Genomic DNA, 7,884 nt, shown 5'->3' on the forward strand with positions numbered 1-7,884 from the left:
CGAAGCAATTGGATGTCCGATTTGGGCCTATATGACATGACCAATCAATAGAAATACTCTAACACTCCCCCTTTGTCATATATCACACTGGGGAGATATCAATTCATGGAATAAGATTCACTTTCAAGATGCCTTGGTGGTGAAATGGTAGACACACAAGACTCAAAATTTCATGCTAAAGAGTGTGGAGGTTCGAGTCCTCTTCAAGGAATAATATTGAATATTGAAAATGCTTAGTGAATTAGAATAAGTTCGGCCGCAGATCACGAAATCTTGGTGATCTTCTCTATTTAATGAATGGGGAGTCCGCTTTGAAATCATCCGTCCGGCACCCACCCCACCCCCCAAGTATATGCTTCAACAAGAATCACACAAGGGTAGACTGATACAATAAATCCCTCTGGTAAAATGCCCCCGCCATAACCCAGCAGATGAAGTACATTACATAGTCCGTTTTAGGGATTGGCGACTTACCCATTCAGTGGCTTTGGCATTGGACGTTCCTAAAATGGGTACTATTCGATCAGGTGAATTCAATAATAAATGCTTGTTGGCATTCCAACCTTCCTTCTCCTTTCAAGGCCTATCCAAAGAGAATCCAGTACTTCTTGGTCGTGAATATCTGAATGGGACGAACCGCTCTATGGATTGCTTCGAAACAATTAGAATTAGTAAGTCAACTGGAATGTGTATTATCCATTTAAAATGTGTATTATCCATATAGGGGTCAATTGAGACGATCCATCGACCTGAGACAAAGAGAAATGTCTATCTATTTTATTTAGTTATTCAGTTAAACCAATGATTTATTATTGTAGCAGATAGCAACAACCATTTCATTCACATGAGTATTTTTTATTTTCCAATGGATTTACATCTTTCATTAATGGAAATATTTTGATGTAGTGAGTAATAACTCTGGTTGTTCGCTGTTCAAGAATTCTTGTTTAGGCAGTTCATACCATCCATCCCTAATGTTTTGATATAAGATTTCAGTTCTTCCATGTTTCAGCAGTAGTATGTTGTTCCATGGAGCTGAGGTCCAAAATATGGAAGAAATAGGTGTTTCCACGACTCTACCACCCGGTCAATTCTGTTCCACTTAATCCCTATTTCATGGCAATATATCTTTCCGGCTAAGGAATGGGAAACCTTTCTTTTGTTACATGAATCCAATTTTCGTTTCATCTAGAAAAAGCCATCTTTTTCTCAGCAATGTATTTGTCATTTGATCCAATAGCGTTCCATTAGATAGGAACAACTTTGATAAATACTAATAACTCTCGGATGGAGTATTAGAATGAAAAAATCCATTAGATAATGAACTATTGGTTCTAAGCTCTATATGGCAATGAATCAACAATTCAAAGTACTTTTCTTGCATATTCTTGATAAACCAGCATTTATATATAGATGTAGGAAGATATATTTGAGAAGTAAAAAGCCTCGTTGACATCTCTTCATCTACAAAGAATTCTCAATGTGAAAACACAGAGACAGCAGGCTGATCTTTGAATAGGAAAAGAGTGGATCTGTAGGGTCCCAAATGAATTGGCTTATTCAAAAAAAGCCTTGTTCTTTGGAGTGTCTATCCCGTGTCTGGTACAGCATGGTTCCACTCTGCAAAAACTCCGAATCATTCTCTTGAAGCCCACCCTTTTCATCATAAATGATCATTTTGCCCCGAAATGACCTGGCCCAATAGGGAAATCCCAATTCATTGGGCCTTTCGGTACAATCAAATAGAAAGCCCCAAGGGTGCCATATTCAAGGAGCCCAAACTATGTGATTGAATAAATCCTCCTTTATCCGTTACGAGTTGAGGACTGCTTCTCCTACTCCTTCTTCAAATTCTGATTCATATTGTTCATAAAGAAATCTCTTATCAACGATACAACAAGATCCATTTTGCATCATATCTAAGGGATTCCTTGGTTTGGGCTGAAGAAGCAATGTCACTCGATCATTATCAAACTGGCTGCAATCTTTTTTCTGTCCGTGAGGATCCCACCAGAGTGCCTTCTTCTTCTAATAGGCCATGAACTAGATCAGAATCGTTCTCAACGAGTACATAAGAAGTGGTGCCAACTTTTTCATTGAGTCCGGGTAGAGACCAAAGGTATTGAGCGACCGATCTGGCAAAACAACTTAAAGGATAAAGAAGTATTGTTAATTTCTTCATGCTTGTTCCAAGTTTGAAGTACCATTTGTACAAATAAGATAAGAATCCTCTTCGTTACATGATTTCTTCTTTATATATATAGATATAGGATCTATGGAGCAACTACTTACAAGTACATTTTGTGTAGCACACCTTCTTATCTTATAGAAAAGGATCCCATGATCCTGAATCGATCTTACCTGGGATCGCAAATCCCAAGTTTGTCTATGAAGAGCAGATCTAATTATATTAGTGTCGATAATTGATTTCTTCTATGTAATACTAATCGATAGGGCCTCATTGGTAAGTGCTACAAGATCTCGTACATTGGAACCCATGGTTATGGACCCGTATCCATTAATATGGAACATTTTCTTTTCCAAGTGAAATCCCCTAGTATATGAAAGAGTAAAAAAGTGCTTTTGTTTTTGTGGAATAAGAAGCCTTCATATCCTAATCCATGTATTTAGAGCGGGATCCACTTTTTGGGGAATATGAGTCAAAGCAATAACAAGAATATTTCTAGTGGAACATCTTTCATAATCCTTTGAGAGATAGTTCATTAATAGACTGAGGGATAAGTAATTTGACTCATTCACATCCAGATCATGAATGTTTGGAATCCATATTATGCAAGGAGACATTGCTTTTCCTAATTCAAATTGAAGGGTGATATAAAATCGGTCTATTTCCGTATCAAGGTCACGGTCGATGCCGTCACTATCATCAATAAGAAAACCCCTTTTTTATCCAGGAACTTGTTCAGAAATACTGTAATGAAAGGAACATAGGAGTTTGTTGCTAGGTATTTGACCAAATAGGATCGTCCAGTTCCTATAGAACCTATCACTAAAATACCCTTAGAGAGGGCTAAGGTTTTCCATGAGATGGGAAATGAAAACTATTAGCCCCACATGAGGTTTGTGAATAAATAACTATCTAATAATGAGCAAGGAATATCCGTCTTTCTGCTAAACAGGATGTATTGAACTCATAACTCATTAGATACTTTTTATGGATGTCAACTAAGTATCGTAAGTAAATTGTTTCTGGTTGTTCAATCATTTGATAACCACAGTCATTATTTGATAAGTGATCACTATGAGTCAGACTCAATAGAATTTGATCAATCCTTTTTTCTATCGTTAAGGTGGAGAACTGGACCAACAATTCTCTTTCTTTATCATCAATCGAATCATTGTTCAAGACCCAGGATTCTATTTTATTGTCAATCCAATCACCGTTCACGTTTTTTCTCTTTCTTATCAATGAATAGATCTCTTTACTTGTGTGACTTAGATGTCTCGTATTTCTCAAAAAAGTGATTCAATTGATAGGATTTGGTATGATACTTATGAAATCGATGATATCGATGAGATTGATATTCAAATATTTCTTCTTAGAACATATTGATTTGACCCTATAGGCAGGACCACCACCCCATAGCATGTTGCCGCCAGAAGCAGAACTGCATATTTCTTCTAAAGAATCTCTTAATTGTTTCAGAGCAACTAGAAAGAGATTCTTTAACCAGAAAGAATTCAGTTCAGATGTAGGATATCTATCCAGAAGTTTTCGCAACTCAATCATGTACGATGGAATCATCAAAGATTTGACCCTTTTAAACTCTGTCTGTAACTCACTATAGGCTCAAGAAACAAAGCGAAGGTGTGTCCCAATGAGATAACCAGCAATAAGAAGTAGGAAAAGGATTGAATAGAGGAACTCTCAAACGTTTGGTGATCTCAAACGTGTCGATATCAATGGTGACTCATTGTTTCAATGAATCACTTCTTCGGACAGAAGAAGATTATGTAAACACTTACTCGAAATCACACTTATCAGATTCCACTATGGAAGACACAGTTTTTTCTGAAGAATTCTCCATGATATATCTTATCCACGCATAATATCATGCAAAATGGATACAAATTTTTGGCTGCTACTTAGTATTGGCAATAGGTCTGAAAAAGGATCTAAAAATATCAAATTTAGATATTTGTATCCCGTCGAAGTAAGGAACCATGGCATATATGTTTGGAATATATTCCATTTTTAGAGAGTTGAAAAAGCACTATCTCGTTGAAAGGTTCTATACATTCGCCCTTTCTCAAGGCATTTCTTTACACAAAGACCCTGTTTTTTCCTCTTTTCAGATGATAAACATTTTGCAAAACATGGGGTGTGAATCAAACCCATGTTTGAATTGAAATTGAGATACTGATGCAAGTTCTTCCCTTCTGAATCACATAGATTCATATCTGAAAGAGGTTTACAATAAGTTCTTTCAAAATTGACTATTTATCCCTCTGTTAGAAGTCTTTCTGCAATATCTACGATCAAGTAAATAGCTCTATGAATGAATGGATTGGATCAAATTGGAAAATGGAAAGTTATAAGTTATACTTTTGGTCACCATTTTGTGGAAAATCATTAGGTTATGAATATGTTAGACACCTGTAACTCGATTGGTGAAATAGTATATCTCTCCAAAAAATCATATTTCTTTTTACCGCTGCTCAAAAAAAATATTTTGTTGCGAATGAACAAGATATTAAGGAACTGTCGATATGTAAAATCATAATTATTGATACGGGCCTTTTCCACATAAAAAGGGAATCGTTTGTTACAATAGAAGCAGAAGTGATGTGGATTATTCAAGAATTGAAGTCAATTTGGTTTATAAAAAGAATATATCAATGAATTTCTATGAAATGGTTTCACGGGATCCAGACAATTGTCTTGATCGTAGGATATCATTGAGAAAAAGGAATCCGTATTATCAAAAGATTTCCTGCAATTATTTCTAGTATGGAATGAGTCAATCATCCACTTTGGTATCTTATTGAACAAAAATGGTGATATTGTTCCTTCATTGATCAAGAATTTCACTTTTTGGGAAGTATCATGATCATCCAATAAGAAGGGTTTCCATTTTTTCAAATGAACGATTTGAAGACCGATTGATTCTAGCAACTGATTGCAGAGTTGATCATTTGGACCTTTCAATTCATAGATGTGGATCTCGAACCTATGAATGAGGATATTCCCAAAACTCACCAAGAAAAAAGGAAGTGAGTTAGACAAAAGATAAGAAACTTGTACAAAAAAAGAAGTAACTTGGTTGAATATTGATTAATATGTAATCGATCGAACATTACTTGAAAATGAAAATGGCTTTTCTGCTCAGAAATGAAATGTTCCAAATGTTCCTACAAATTCTTGCTCCCATTAGACCATTTGTATCTATATGCATTAGGATCCCGATTCATGGATCTCTCAGTTTAAGAAATAAAGAACCATTTCTTCTGACTCTTTTTCAAATTTGATAAATTTTCGTTGATCGTATATTTCATTATAGTTCTATGATTTAGAGTATCATTTCCTATTTGATCCCTTTGAATTCCATATTTGAAGTTGCAATCAGATCTATTCATTAAAAATAATCGATTCAATACATTTCTCAATACATTTCTTATGTACCCGTAGGTGCTATATTGGATTTGAATAAGATTTTGGGTCAATCTATATTGATTGACTGCCTCCATTATGTTTTTGTTAGCAAATGCCACTATTTTTGGTTTTGTATCTTCCAAATAATTCCTGTAGGAGGCGCGGACCCATTATTTTCTGATCCTTCAATAAAAAGATTCATTTTCTTCATAAAAAATAGGAAGTAGAACCAATAAAGATTTATTTTTTGATTCATCTCTGGAGTTGAATACCTCATTCAAGAATTATTTTTTATCCAATCCGTAGGAATCAAATAGAAAAGGCAAATCCTTTATGATACACCAGATCTGGCTTGGTTATTGATAGAGTGAATAAATCTGCCATTTTTTGAACTTCTGATTCAAAATCGTGTTGTAACGTATTCCCCCCCCCCCCCCCCCCCCGTTCCGATCATGGAATAGATGAAATAAATCAAAAAATGGATTTCTGTTTAAGAATGAAATCTTATTGGAACTATCCATTTCATCCTTAGGAACCATATCACATTCTGGATATGATGAAAGTAGGATGAATTGAGACGATATTTTGTAAATACGTAATTATCTTGAATATATTAACTATTTCTTTATTTTCCAATCTCCTGGAAAGGACAAAAGAAACATCTTGTTCCTTCTTCAATAAGTTTTGATCTCTAGTGGACCTCTCAATAGGATTCGAACCCAGATGAAGTTTTGACCATCTATCAGAGAAAAAAGAACTAATGGATCTCCCAAGAAATTCTTTGATTTCTTTCGAAAGCAGATGATTATTCATCTGCTTTTCACGTTCCGTGAATATCCAAGACATTAAGGAATATCCAGAAAGGCATTTAGGGGATCGGTCTGATTCTATCTCTATTTGTTTCGTTTGAAGAAAAGAAGGCTCCCAAATAATCGATCTTTCTTTTAGTTGTTGTATCTCTCTTTGATTGATCAATGTGTGATATTCTGAATTCTCATTAATAATGGAATCGAAATGATCTCTGGATCGGTCAGAAGATCCTTTCAATTGGCTAGAATCCATTGCTTGAACAAAATTGGATCTTGTGGAATCATATTGAATATTTGACGATACATTCCGTACCTTGCTAAAAAACTGATCCTTGTTTACCAACTATTCATTGTCTAACCAAATCCAATTCTCTCTCTATATATTCCTCAAAAAATCCAATTCATGTGGATTCTTCCCCTAACTAAAGAAGAGATCTTGGCGGAATTGCCACATATGAAATTGAGCACAATTTTACAAAGAAATAGCCCATTGTTTCTCGAGAAAAGATGGGAAACATGCTCAATATCATTTGATTGAATAGTTGACCCAACTCCTTGTTGTTTAAAGAAACCCTCCTCTTCAATTGGTATCTTTTCATGAAAAGCAAACATGAGATAACAAATCCAGTCTTTCACTAAGATTTCAAATAGCTGTCCCGAAGTCATGTTGAATATGTTTCGCCTCTTTCTCGGAGAAAGATGATCAAAAAATTCCCAATGATGGTTCTTGTGGAATGGATCATCCATAGAATATACAAAAAGAAACTCCAGATATTTGATATCTTTCTCTTTGAATGAGATCTTAATGCAATGACGGTTTCATTAGATATCTTACAACTAGAATCCCTCTTTTTTCCAATCCAGTTCTAGATATCTTACAACTAGAATCCCTCTTGTTTCCAATCCAGTTCCTCCACCACTGTGAACCCCAGTTAGATTCAGGCATGATACACTTTTTAGTTATTAGGAGAACCTAAGTACTCTCTTTTAGATCCAGGAAATAGTTCTTAAAGACCATTTTTCCTTTTAGAAGATACATGAGTGAAATAATCAACCTATTGATATTGGAAGACCTAAAAGATTCTTCCAATGTATCATTTCTGGGTCCAAGGAAATTCATAGGTATAGGAAGAAGCCCTGTCAAATAGAGATTTTTTCTTTCGACCATCTTTCGATTGTTAATACGATATATAAGGACCGCTACTACAAATAGTACTACACCCTTGATCGTGAAATATTGATTGTTGTAGAACCCTGTAAATGTGAATTGCGTGAAAGTAAGATACTCCAAATTTGGGAGTCCAAGAGTTTTATAAAACATTTTTTATGGAAAAAAATGTGAATGAAAGATCCCACTGAGTTGAATTGGGTCCATGAATCTGAGAAATAGTGAGAATTCTTGACCTCTCCCAATATCTCTCTTAATTTGAAAATCTAGGATTTGAATTGATGTCTTTTCAT

The 7,884-nt window shown here is 35.0% G+C and overlaps 1 pseudogene; it reads right to left on the bottom strand.

Annotated features, from left to right (window-relative positions):
• Nucleotides 1–1,162: 1,162 nt before the first annotated feature.
• Nucleotides 1,163–7,884, bottom strand: LOC125424067 (protein Ycf2-like; annotated as a pseudogene).

This window comes from Ziziphus jujuba, chromosome 9, assembly GCF_031755915.1.
Source record: "Ziziphus jujuba cultivar Dongzao chromosome 9, ASM3175591v1".
NCBI classification, from domain to species: domain Eukaryota; kingdom Viridiplantae; phylum Streptophyta; class Magnoliopsida; order Rosales; family Rhamnaceae; genus Ziziphus; species Ziziphus jujuba.